The sequence below is a fragment of the Oratosquilla oratoria genome, chromosome 5, assembly GCF_046742065.1.
Source record: "Oratosquilla oratoria isolate Oo_2021 chromosome 5, ASM4674206v1, whole genome shotgun sequence".
Lineage (NCBI taxonomy): Eukaryota > Metazoa > Arthropoda > Malacostraca > Stomatopoda > Squillidae > Oratosquilla > Oratosquilla oratoria.
The window spans coordinates 50,345,482-50,359,866 of NC_134781.1; the positions used below are offsets into that span (position 1 = coordinate 50,345,482).

General features: G+C 36.1%; 2 pseudogenes; both read right to left on the reverse strand.

Moving 5' to 3' along the window:
• Positions 1–1,698: 1,698 nt before the first annotated feature.
• LOC143025793 (protein FAM200A-like) lies at positions 1,699–2,604 on the reverse strand (annotated as a pseudogene).
• A 53-nt stretch (positions 2,605–2,657) lies between these two features.
• LOC143025794 (protein FAM200C-like) overlaps positions 2,658–14,385 on the reverse strand; it is a 12,101-nt pseudogene continuing 373 nt past the window's right edge.

The window sequence follows — 14,385 nt, forward strand, 5'->3', positions numbered from 1 at the left end:
TCCCTATATCTTCTCTATCTCTTCTCTGTAGAACGTCTGACGAGATCCCGTATCTTACGCTAAGCTACCTTCGTCTGACGTCACTAATTTTTCTAAACCAATCCCCGGTGACTTCTCAAATAAATGTCACTCCTTATGGGCGTGACTTTGAATTCATGCACCAATAGTTTTTTCCTCCTTCTGCACCTTGCACCAATCCGGAAAGCCATTTCAATGCCACTAGCAAAAATTGTTTACCTCAGCATTAGTCAAACGAAGGTAACCCGCGCTTACAATGTTGTGATTACATAAGCGATTATAAAAACAGTCACCACCGTCGGTGTGTTTACATAGACAAAACGTCGCCCTCACCTAGACATAACATTGCCCTCGAGCAGGCGTCGAGTCTGAGTTATTCTACTGCCCTAGCTCATTTCCATTCGTACACTACCGGCCTCTTACACAGACAGACAGACAGACAGACAGACAGACAGACAGACAGACAGACAGACAGACAGACAGACAGACAGGCAGACAGACAGACAGACAGACAGATACAGGGAGACAGAGAGAGAGAGAGAGAGAGAGAGAGAGAGAGAGAGAGAGAGAGAGAGAGAGAGAGAGAGAGAGAGAGAGAGAGAGAGAGAGGAAGAGAGAGAGAGAGAGAGGAAGAGCGAGAGAGAGGAGGAGCGAGAGAGAGAGAGAGAGAGGAGAGAGAGAGAGAGAGAGAGAGAGAGAGAGAGAGAGAGAGAGAGAGAGAGAGAGAGAAGTACCTGAACCTCACGTATTTGGTGCATAAGATACATAAGAACTACATTTCCAATGCGTACGATAGTGTTCGTGTGTATTCAAAACACCTCAACTATTTGCATTGCCACGTGAACCGGGCTGCAATATTTCTTAGTCCCGAGCCTAATGTGACCATGCAACCGATTGCATAAAGTCATGAAGAGTGAATGGGTCATGATGATGGTACTTGTGTGTGTAAATGCGGTCATGTACACGGGTGGATAATATGTGTAGGTTAATGTAGAGCAGGGTTTCCCAAACTTTTTCAGGCTGGCGCCCCCTTGGCTTCTAGAATAGACTCCTAGCGCCCCCTACCCCATAAACACATGTGAGCTTTCTTTTTGAAGTGAAAACAACAATATTATAAACAAAATATGTATTTAAAAAACAATGATATAGTACACAAGCTCGACTTTGTCGGCTTGTAAACATTTTATTTGATCTTCACAATTACCCTTAATAATCACATGCAAACATTTTTTTTTTCAAATTGAAAACAATATTAAACACAAAATTTGCTTTTCAAAAATAAATTAATCTAATTAACCATTTTTTTTTGTCTTCACAATTACCCTTAATTTACACATGCGACTTTTTTTTTTAAATTGAAAACAACAATATTAAACACAAAATTTGTTTTTCAAAAATAATAAAAAAAATGGATAAACCATTTTATTTGGTCTTCACAGTTACTTTCAATAAAGACAGACGAGCACATTTTTTTCAAATTGAAAGCAACAATATTAACACAAAATATATTTTTCAAAAACAAATAAACCATTATATTTGGTCTTCACAATTACCCCCAATACAAACATGCGAGCATTTTTTTTTTATTGAAAACAACAGCATTAAACACAAAACATGTTTTTAAAAAATAATATGAACAATTTTATTTAATTACCCAAATACACAACTTCACAATTACTGCTAATGGGATGGGTGTACTTGGTGTAGGTATATTAGTTTCTCCAGATCTGGTTGGAACTCACTAAGAAGAAGACGTAGATCCCCACGTTCGGTAATTCTAAGTCTGTTCCTTTGCTTGGAAAGAAGAAAGGCAACTGCACTGAAGCCCCGTTCTACCAAATATGATGTTGGGAAAGCAATAAAATATATCTTCACCTTGTTCCATAATACTGGATAAAAGTCAGAGATCTTTTTTTGTAGCCAAAAGTCTTGATACGATTTCTTGAACTTCGGACTTAGCTCAATGTCGTTTTGGATTGCAATTAATTCTTCCTCTGCCTCTCTTGCTTCTTCACTGCTGACATCTAAGAATAACTTGATTACCCAGTCTGGTATTTTTACCAATTAAAGATCCTGAAATCTTTCAGACATGTCTCTTTGCAACTCTTCTAGGTGAGAGCAATACACTTGAAGGTCATTATCTGATATACTCTTTTCTTTATCCAATTCGCAGAGGCTTGGAAACTGGTAGAGTTCATGACGGCTTAAGTTTCGTTTGAATAACTTACACTTAGACAGGAAGGTGGAGATAGCAGATTTGACTTTGATAAGGTTGACATCATTTCCTTGCAACTGCAAATTAACTTCATTGAATTTTGTGAATATATCTGACAAATAAGCAATGTCATTCTTGATGTTTTTTAGATCATCACAGAGCCCACTATTAGACTCTTGGAAAAATTCTACAACTGTATCAAACAAAGAATAGAAACGTTTCAGGCAGTTTCCCTTTGACAGCCATCTAACTTCTGTGTGTAGCAATAAACGTTCAAACTCTTCATCATTATCAATGCAAAGCTGTCGAAACAGTCTGGAATTGAGAGAATGTGCCTTGATCTTATTTACTGCTGTGATAACAATATTCATTGATTTGTGAAGTCGACCACTTACGTTTTTTGCTACCAGATGCTGCCTATGGATTACACAATGCACCGTAAGAACACCAGGTACGGTTTTTTTTTCAAGAAACTGATGAAGCCACGATGACGACCTATCATGGATGGGGCTCCACACGCAAGAATGTTAGAAAGTGGGATGTTTTTCTCTTTGAAAAAATTCTCAACAACATTAAATACCGACTCTCCTTTAGTGTCTGTTTTGAGTTGTCTTGCAAATAACAGTTCTTGAACCAACTTTTCATCTTTGATAAAACGAACATAAGCGAGAAGCAAAGATTCATTTCCTGGTAGAGTGGACTCATCTAACTGCAAGCTAAATTCTGTTGTGGCAAGAATGTTGCACAATGCTTCTTCAATGTTTTCAGCCATTTCATCTACTCTTCTTTGAACCGAGTTATCACTGAGAGGTATAGCTTTTATAATTGGGTCAGGTGACCTATGTACAACTGTGTGCAGAACCTCTCTTACTGCAGGCAGAATAAGTTCCTCCCCAATCGTATGAGGCTTACCAGATCTAGCAATCAGCAAAGCACGCAAACCGCCAGTGGATTGTTGTGAAGTGCTAGAAAACATATTTACAATAGTTTTTCGTTTCTGGAACTATTCTAGAAGTGACTGAAAATATGCTATATTTTTGTCTGTTTTATCAGTGTATTTTTGTCAAATGTTACAAAAGTCTCGAAGGTTTCATGGCTTCGTTTGAAAACACTTTCTCACACAGCAGACACATAGGTAGCTGTTGGTTCTGTGGTGCCGATACAAATCCATATCGCTTTTCTCCCGCGTAACCTATCTTCTTCCCCTATTAGTACCCTACCTTCCTCTACAGTGTAGAGGAAGGTAGGGTACGAATAGGGGAAGAAGATAGGTTACGCGGGAGAAAAGCGAGTAGGTAGGTAGGTAAGTAGGTAGGTAGGATGAGAGGTAGGGTCAGGTTACCAGAGGCGATCGTTGTTACACGTACATAGGTATTTTTCGTGTTCAGATGCAATATATGTCTACATATACATATGTACATATACATGGACATACACAAACACATACACATACAGATACACAAACACATACACACACACACACACACAGCGCACACACACACACACACACACACACACACACACACACACACACACACACACACTCACACACACACACACACACACACACACACACACACACACACACACACACACACACACACACACACACACACACACACACACACACACACACACATGCCCACACAAACAAACACACACACACACACACACACACACACACACACACACACACACACACACACACACACACACACACACACACGCACACACACACACACACACACACACATACACACATACACACACACACACACACACACACATACACACACACATACACACACACACACACACACGCACACACACACACACACACACACACACACACACACACACACACACACACACACACACACACACACACACATACACACACACACACACACACACACACACACACACACACACACACACACACACACACACACACACACACACACACACACACACACACACACACACACACACACACACACACATTCCCATACACACATACATACACATAGATGCACACTCATACACGCATATACACATACAATAACATTGATATTGACGTTTGCATGTACATGTACATATACATATACGTATACATATACATATACATATGCATAGACATATACATATACATATACATATACATATACATATACATATGCATATGCATAGACATAGACATAGACATAGACATAGACATAGACATAGACATAGACATAGACATAGACATAGACATAGACATAGACATAGACATAGACATAGACATATACATATACATATACATATAAATTTACATTTGCATACACATACACATATATATTCATCTATGTATCAATATTTCATACCTGTGGGTAGGTAGCTCACAATTCTTGTGAGACCAGACCTCACTCTTCTAAACAAGAACCTCAAAACAGAGTTTTGAGCCACAAAGATCTATTAAGAGATGCTGTGGACTTTAATCAACTTATGAGTCATATCATTAAAACTTGAAGCCAGGAAACCGCCTCCACCTCCCCTCATCACTCACCCTCTTCCATAACAAGTGGTCCTTGACATATTATCGTGCTTGTTGCCAGGCTATTTCATTAAAGTTGATCGAATCTGTCGAGAGTTGCTTGGAGTGGGATGGGTGGGTGTCTGCATGAGAGCTTGCTCGGAATGACCGTGAAGGGGACTGGAGCCGGTGTGTGAGGGAAACAACGTGTTCCCTTCCGTATGCCCCCAAGTGGGGTGGTACGGGATGATTTAATTTTATTCTGGTTAAAGTTAGATGATTTTATTCAGATAGGAGGAATTTAAAACCAAGAAGATTATCTCTATGACTTCCTTGACCTCGGTGATCTTTGTCAGGTAGATTTTATTCTGGTTAAAGATTTTTTAGAAAATGGCTATGAAGGTGGATGCGAAGAGAAAGGAGGAGAAATAGAAAACGGTAGAGAAGGACGAGAGAGAAGAGGAAGGGAAAGGAGGTGGAAAGAAAGGAAGAAAGAAGGAAGGAAAAGGAAAAGTTATAAAAAGGGAGAGGAAAAATAGAAGAAAAGTAAAGACAAATAAACAACGGAGAAACGTTAAGAAAAAAATAGGATAAAAAAAAGAATATATATATATATACCAAGAAAAAAATTAATAGAAAAAAGTAAAGAAAATTAAAAGATTAAGAGAAAAAAGGAATAGACAAAATACATACAAGTCGAAAGAAAAAGAAAATATAGGATAATTAAAAAGAGAAATAGAAGAAAAAAATAATGAACTTTGTTGAAAATATATAACTTTTTGCAACTTTATGACTATGAATCAATTAATTTTATCAAATTTATTAAATCACTCTTCATATCATGTTATACTTAACCTCATCATAATAAAAACATTTACTCTTCATGCATTACACATATTCACTCCACAAATAACTTTGTTATTTTCAGAATTTATTGGCATTTAAACAACTTTCTACGATAACAACTATAGGATAGATAAAAGCGGTCTGTAGTCATTGCACGCATTCAAAGTAATATCGAGCCATTGCATAGCTAAAATGTAAGCCATTTATTGTTATTTCAGCCCTGAAACGCCAATTCGTTCATTCGTTCAGGATAACGTGCAGAAACATTACCTTTCCGACAGAAATGTTTTTAACCTCCCGCTTGTGTACACAAACACATTGGAAGTGGGGTCAGGTACACTTTTACCATAAATTGCATTTAGGTCTCTATGAGCGTGAACGGAATTGAGGGAAAGATGGTGGATAAGATCCCGTGTTGACAGAAATTGGTAGGATAGAATCACTGGTGAGCTATGGTTTGTGCAATGTTAGAATTCTGTTTGGTTTCCTGCTCTAGTTTTGTAAATAGAAATATTCTTGGAATTTAGAATTTGTTCGCAAACGATATACTGTATATATATATATATATATATATATATATATATATATATATATATATGTATATATATATGTATATATATATATATATATACATATATATATATACATATATATATATATATACATATATATATATACATATATATATATATATATATACATATATATATATATATATATATATATATATATATATACATATTTATATATTTCATCTCACCTCAGTAGAAATTTATTATGAAATAGTAAAGCAAGACAGTTTGCATCAGTTCTCTCTTTCCCTCTTTTTTTTCTTTTTTTTTTATCCTACAATGGAAATTTATTATCAAAAAGTAGTGCAAGAGAGTAGTTCTCAAAATTTTTCTTCAAATCGCTCGTGAAGTTAGGTGAAATTTGTACCTTTTCAGGACATTTCCTTATTCAAAAGCAGCTCTTTTTGTATACCAGCCCAGGAATATAGATTTTGAAAAAAGTTATGAGTATCTAAATATAAATTTACAAAAATGTATTTTTTCTTTGTAATTAATCTGGTCATACGTATACAATTATTTTCATATTTTATTGAAATAGAAAAAATCTAGACTTTTTATTGAAAAGGGAGACTTCGAAAGAGAGAGGAATGTTGGTATTAAGAAAAAAAAGTAAGGTCGAAAATAATCATGGAAATCAGACCCTTAACGTAACAATTGAAAGCAATGAAATCAAAATGTACTACGAGGGGATGGTAAGAACATAGCTATAGCACTGATAGCCTCTCCCTCATTGCTGCTCCAACGTCACCATTCTTTCCTCCTTACACCAACATTTGTATACATCTCCACCATCACTTTCTTTCTCTCCCTCCCAATATACCCATCATCTTCAACAATAATTTAATATCTCTTCAACAGCATGTGATTATTTCTTCTCCATCACTATCTTCGTTCTAACAATATTCGTTTATTATTTCAGCATCAGGATTTGCTTCCTTTTCCCCAACATTTGTTTCCTAGAGGCTATTTTTCCTTCAATCTCCAATTGATCGGTGGTACCACCAACCTCCAGAACTTTTTCCGTCATAAGGTCATTATGGCAAATTATTTTGTTTCTCAATAAATATACATAGGATATCATTTGATGTGCTAGAGAAAAATAATTTTCCTTCAGCATATCAGAATACATCCCAAAAGCTGCGGACTACAAATCTGTTCAAACATAAGAAAAATAGCCCAATGGGATAACACCTTAGACCAATAACCGTTTTCCTGTTCGACATCTATCTCATTTAATCCTTTTCATTTTTTTTTTTTTAGCTAATTTATTATCTTATCATTTATCCTATCTATCTATTATCTCTCTACTCATCTACTTATCTTTTTTTTTTTCCTATTTTTTACTTTTTTCTGTTTGTTTTCTATCTATTTATCTAACTATTTATCTATTTATTATTTTATCTATTTCATTTTATTTATATTTTTTCAATCCGGTATCATTGTGGACCAAAAGGTTTTCTCTGGTTGCTTTATCATTGTCTATTCTATCTGTATACCAAGAATTTTTTCCTTTTATAAGAGAGAAAGTCAAGTCAAAAGGGAAGCACTCACTCCCACCATTCCACTCCCATCCACCACCCTTTCCTCCCTCTCATCTTAGCTCCTCGTGGATGAAGGAATATCCCTGTATCCCGTCCACTGCCATGGGTTAGAAGCAATGCAGTAAAACACAGTACATCCAGAACAAGGCCGCTTCATTTTATCGGCGACACCCCCCCCCTCTTACGCCCCCTCATGCGGAAAATAAAGTAATTCATTGTAACTCTTCCTCTTTTTTCACCAAGATTCCCTTACCGTCCCACCAACGTGCACTTGCCTCTCCAGCTTGTATTTGCTCACGTCTGTGTTAGCAATTACGGTTGTCTTGAGTTACAGCGTTTGTAGCCAAGTCTTCGGATCCCGCGGTGACCTAAAAACTAGAACCTTCAAACAACGTATAACGTGTCCATTTCGTTTTTTTTTTTTTTTTTTTTAATTAAATGGTAACATGGTGTTAGCCGATTTTGTGGGAGAGAGTTGTGAGGTAGATGCAAAATAACTGTTAATTTATTAAATTATTATTAATTTTCTTTATTTGTTTCTTTGTTTATTTACTAATATATTGATTCGTTTATCAATCTATTTATTCAATTATTCATTTATGTAATGATTTTTATTCATGTATTTATTAATCTATCTATTTATCTATCCATTCTTATATTCCTTCTTTTATTTACTCATTTATTAATCTATTTTATCTATTTATTCATTATCATCACTTCCTCTTGTATATTTCAACTCCATATGGTGTCCGTTCTTTGACATTCTGCCCTTTGAGTATCTTTATGTTCATAAATCAGCCCGTAACTTGGACCTCTGTCTGTCAGATTTCTATCTAAATAGAATTACTTCTAACTCAAACTACTACCGTTCATTACTAGAAGTGGTGCCCTTGTTTCAAAATCTTTTTCCACATGTCACATTTTGGTGCACGTTTGACTTCTTTTCTTCATCTTGAAAATCTATGCGTATGTCGATTTTTTGTTTGTACGTCGAACTTTTGTTCGTAAATTAAAATATTTTTAAGTCGTAGTTTGTTTTTTTTCGAATGTGTATAATAAGTTTCCAATTAGCAAAGGTTCACTACCAGAGGAAAAAAAAAAAAATGAACGATAGAAAAAATTGCTTCAAAATGGGAAAAGAAGCTTATATTAAAAAAAGTATAATATCCTATATCAACATTTTTTTTCAAAGGATTACAAAGGCGGTGTATGACGACAGGAGACCTTTTGGTCCATATCAAGGTCGGATGCGAATATATATATATATATATATACATATATATATATATATATATATATATATGATCATGATAAATAAATAAATAAATAAGAATATAATAATGTAAGTAATAATAAGATAAATGCATAGGTATAGTTAGATAATAAACAAACAGGTAAACAGTAAATGATAATAAATTGACATATAACTAATAATAAATGAGAATCAGGCAATTAATAATCAATAAACAGACAAACCATAATAAAACAAATAAACAAATGATATAAAATTAATAGTAGTCAGCCATTGCCGGTCCCAAGCCCGGATGAGAAAGGAGGAGGGTTGCTACGACAGGCCTAGCTAGCCGGTAGTGTAAAAAGTCTTCTGCTCGTGAAACTCCACGACCAGCCTCGGAATCCAGACGGCGCTTTGGTAAACGAAATCGGAAACGTAAAGGAAATTCGCACAAGACACTCCACAAAGTAAGACTTGCAACTATTAACATCGCAACATATAGAGACAAAGAGGAAGAAATCTTGGAGATGATGAATGAAAGAAAGATAGACATTATAGGAATGGCAGAGACAAGACATTGGGGAAAAGATGAAGGAAGAGACCTCGGAGGGGGATATACCTTAATGTACTGTGGATCAGAAGAGAGAGGGAGAAGGCACGGGGTAGCTATGATAGTGGGACCAAGACTGACGCAGTATATTCAAGAGGTGAAATTGATCAATGAAAGATTAATGAAGTGTACAATACGAATAAAAGGAAGAAAGTACAATATATATCAAGTGTATGCACCACAACAGGGATGTCCTGAAGAAGAAAAAGAAAATTTCCTGGATCTTTTAGAGGAAGAATATGAGATTCTAGATGGCGATATAGGACTTTTGATTGGTGATTTTAATGCTAGAGTAGGAAAGGAAAGAGAAGGAATAGAAAGTATAATTGGGACATTTGGCGAAGGGACGAGAAACTCGGAAGGAGAAAAACTGATAGATTACTGCATGAGGAACGGTTTGAAAATAATGAATGGCTTTTATCAACATAAAGAGGAACATAAATTCACTAGATATAGATGGAATCAAAATACAGGACAGTTTGATCAAAAATCAATTATCGATTACATAATATGTTCAGACAGAAGAATATTCACCAATATAAAGGTAATACCAGGAGTGAGTTTAGATTCAGATCACAGGTTACTGGTGGCTGATCTTAAGATTGGTAAGGTAAAACCACGGCAATGTAGAAAAAGAAAAATATTTAAAACAAAAAGTTTGCAAGAGGAAGATAAAAAGAATGCTTATAAAACTAAACTTACACAAAAATTAGAGAAGCAAAATGATGAGGAAAAAGAAAGATGGGACATTTTGAAAGAAGCAATCAGTGAAGTAGCAGAAGAAACTTTAGGGGTAGAATGGATCGGAGGAAATAGGAGAAGACACACACCTTGGTGGAATGAGGAGGTCAAACAGGCAGTAAAAAACAAAACTTTAAAGTTAAGAAAGTGGCTAAGAAGACGAACACCGGAAAGCCGAGCAGAATATGTACTGGCAAGGAAAGAAACAAATCTTGCAAAATATCGAGCAAAGACAGAGACATGGAAAGAACTGGGAGAGAGATTGACAGAGGATTTGCAGAAAGGGAAAAAGTTACTATATGGTATAGCAAAGTCATACAGAAAAAGCAAGGCAAAACAATATAACATTAAAGACCTAGAGGGGAATGTTCTTACAGATCAGGATGAGATAGACAACAGATGGACAGAATACTTCCAGGAGCTCCTAAATGCAGGAAATGAGGAACAATGGCAAGAGGCGGAGGAAGATTTAGATGGAGAACATGATGAAATCACACAAAAAGAAATTGAATGGGCATTGAGAGAAATGAAGAATTCCAAAACACCAGGGGTAGATGAAATATCAATAGAGCTAATAAAGGAAGGGGGAAATGTAGTACAGCAAAATATATTGAAGCTCATAAATAAGATCTATAGAGAAGGAAGAATACCAGAGGAGTGGGGTAAAACCCTAATAGTCCCAATTTTCAAAGGTAAGGGTGATGCTGGAAATTGTAACAACTATAGAGGGATTTCCCTAATACCCCACATCACAAAGCTATACGAGAGAATAATTGAGAGAAGAGTAAGAGACCTAGTAGAACCCTCATTAGGAGAAGAGCAGCATGGTTATAGAAGTAATAGATCAGTAACGGATTTAACTTTTGGACTAAGGATGGTAATAGAGAAGTCATGGGAATATAACCAAAGCCTATACATCGCTTTCATTGATTTACAGAAAGCTTTTGATTCAATACCTCGAGAAAAGGTATGGAAATGTATAGAGGAGAGGTATGGTATCAAGGGACATCTAAAGAAAGCTATAAAAAGTTTGTATTACCCCTGTGTATGCAGTGTTAGAACATCAAAGGGGGCAGAAAAGTGGTTCCCTGTAGAAACAGGGGTTAAACAAGGAAGTGTGTTATCCCCTCTGCTTTTTATAGCATATATGGAAACTGTAATAGAGGATTTTAAAGAAGGTAAAGAAGAAAATTATAAGAACAGAATAATGGCTTATGCAGATGATATAGCTGAATGGAGCACAGATAGGGAAGAGATTGAAGAAGACATAAAAAGGTGGAATGAGTGCTTTATAAGGAAAGGCATGAAAATGAATGTAGAAAAGACAGAGATACTGACCATTAGCAGAAGAGAGGAACACGAGTTTAGCATCACCATAGGAAATAAGATGGTAAAAAATACAAACATCTTCAAATATCTTGGAAGTGTAGTCACTAAGGAGGGTGGAAATAAGAGAGATATTTCAGAAAGAATAAATAAATTTAGTGCAAATGTTAGAGCTCTCTGGCCAATAATAAAAGAAAAACATGTACCTTTAGAAGTGAAAATAATCATTTTCAATACTGTCTTGTCTCCTACCCTAACATACGGCTCAGAAAGTTGGGTAATGACAAAAGTAGACATAAGCAGGATTCAGGCAGCGGAAATGAGACCATTAAGAGCCATAGTTGGAAAGACGAGGAGAGATAAATTTAAAAATGAAGACATAAGGAAAAGCATTGGCGTCTGTTCCATGCTAAGCAAATTAGATGGTTAAGATGGTTAGGACATTTAGAAAGAATGGATGAAGAAAGAATTGCAAGGGGATGCTGGGAGTGGAAGCCGGATGGAAGAAGGCCAAGAGGAAGACCGAGAAAGAGATGGAAAGAAAATGTTGAAGAAGCCCTCAGCAGACATGACTTGCCCAACATCGAAACTCTGAGGGAGGAAGGGGCCTTCCATGATAGAGCCAAATGAAGGAACATGCTGGGACCACTGACAGGCATAACGCCTACTACTGGGAGCTGAAGTAAGAAGTAAGTAAGTAGTCAGTACAGCATCTTGCTTAGGTGCTTATCTAGATTATTTTTACAGCTTCGAACTGAACTACTTTGCATTGCCTCTGCAGGAAGTTTATTCCATTCATAAACTACACGGTTAGCAAAGTTGTTTCTACCCACTTCCAAATTAAATCTATTCCCTGACAGTTTGAGACCATTATTTCTTGTCTGATTCCCATTCAGTGAGAAAATTTTGTCACTTTTGATGTTATCAATTCCCTTTAGAGTCTACGCTTTTTTAGGGAAAACTGATTCATATGTTTTAGTCGGTTTTCGTATGATTTATTTGTCTATATTTGGAATCAGTATTGTGGCTCACCGTTGTACTTTTTCCAATCTGTCAATGTCTTTAATGAGGTTCAATGACCATATGGAAACAGCATATTCCAAATGTGGACGAACTAACGATTTATAGAGCTTGTTAATGAATGATAGACTTTTGAAGTCAAAAGATCGCGGAATCAGTCTTAGATTCTTATTTGCTTTCTAAGAGGCTGAAATACACTGCTTAGATGATTTGAGATTATTACTGATAATTACCCCGAGATCCTTTTCACTATCCACATTTGTTAACGAATTTCCAAATAACTTGTAATCGTACCTACTGTTATTTATACCTATGTGCATTACCTTGCATTTACTTTCATTAGCCACTTTTCAGACCATTGCTGTGATTTACCTAAATCTTCTTGAATATATAATTGGTTTGAGTGATCATTTACCATTCCGCACAGTTTTGTATCATCAGCAAATTTGGAGACAATAGATTTTAGTCCGTGGTCTATATCATTTATATATACTATGAATAGAAGTGGCCCAAGAACGGAACCCTGAGGAACTCCACCTTTATCATTTTTCCATCTAGAAGTTTTTCCATTTAAAACAACTCTGTTTTCGATCATTCAAGCAATTACTAGTCCAACTTAATAGGCTCCCACTTATTCTGTGTGAAGATAATTTAGTTAGTCTTTCATGGGGGACGGTATCAAGAGCTTTTGCAAAGTCTAAATATATTAAATCTACATTGTTTCTTCTGTCATAATTCGAGATGACTGTGTTGTAAAATTCAATTAAGTTAATCACGCAAGAACTTTTCCGCCTGAAACCATGTGGCTATAATTTATCAAACAGTTACTTTCTAAATGATGTTCGATAGCATCTCTGATCATAGTCTTCATCATTTTTCCTACGATTGAAGTCAAACTTATAGGCCTGTAGTTTTTTGGTTTCTCTTTCTCACCTTTTTTGAATATTGGAGTAACGTTAGCTAGCTTCCATTCTCTTGGGACATCTTCGGATATGATGGATTTCTTCAAAACCATTTATAATGGAACAGCAATTTCATTTTTCATTTCTTTTAAAATTCTTGGATGCCAACCGTCAGGCCTTGTTGTTTTATTAATTTTGATTTTTTTCTATACACATTTTGATTTTTTCTTTTGTTATATTTACCGTAGTGAGTAAGTACTGAGACACGAACATGTGTCAAGAAACATCTTCGCCCAGGAACGTAACGAGAGAGAGGGAGAGAGAGATAACGAGAGAGAGAGAGAGAGAGAGAGAGATAGAGAGCCATAGAGTGAGAGAGCGGGAGGAGAAAAAATATATAAGAAAAATAAACCAAAGAAAGCAATAAACAGGATTTTAGACCTCCACCAGCACCTTGGACAAAAACAGAAGCCCATAAGCCTTCGTTCCTACAACCGGGACATCAGCGAGCATCGTCAGCAAAGAGACCACCGAAGGACCCTGAGACTCGAACCGGGACTCATCGATCTTTAAGAAATTTGCATATTGGGTCTCTGTAGCACAGCCAACCGACCAGAGGCTCTCTCTGGAGGGACGATTTTCATCCGCAAAGCTATAAACTTCAAAAGACGGTTGTGTGGACATCGGGTTATTGAGAGTTGCGTCATCAGTGGGTGTCGGGGAGAAAGAAAAAAGAATAGGAAGAATGAAAAAGAGAGAGAGGAGAGAGACAGACAGATAGATGAGATGGAACAAGGCAAAATAATTAATAGAAAAGCAACAAGGAAGAAAGAGAAAGAGAAAGAAGA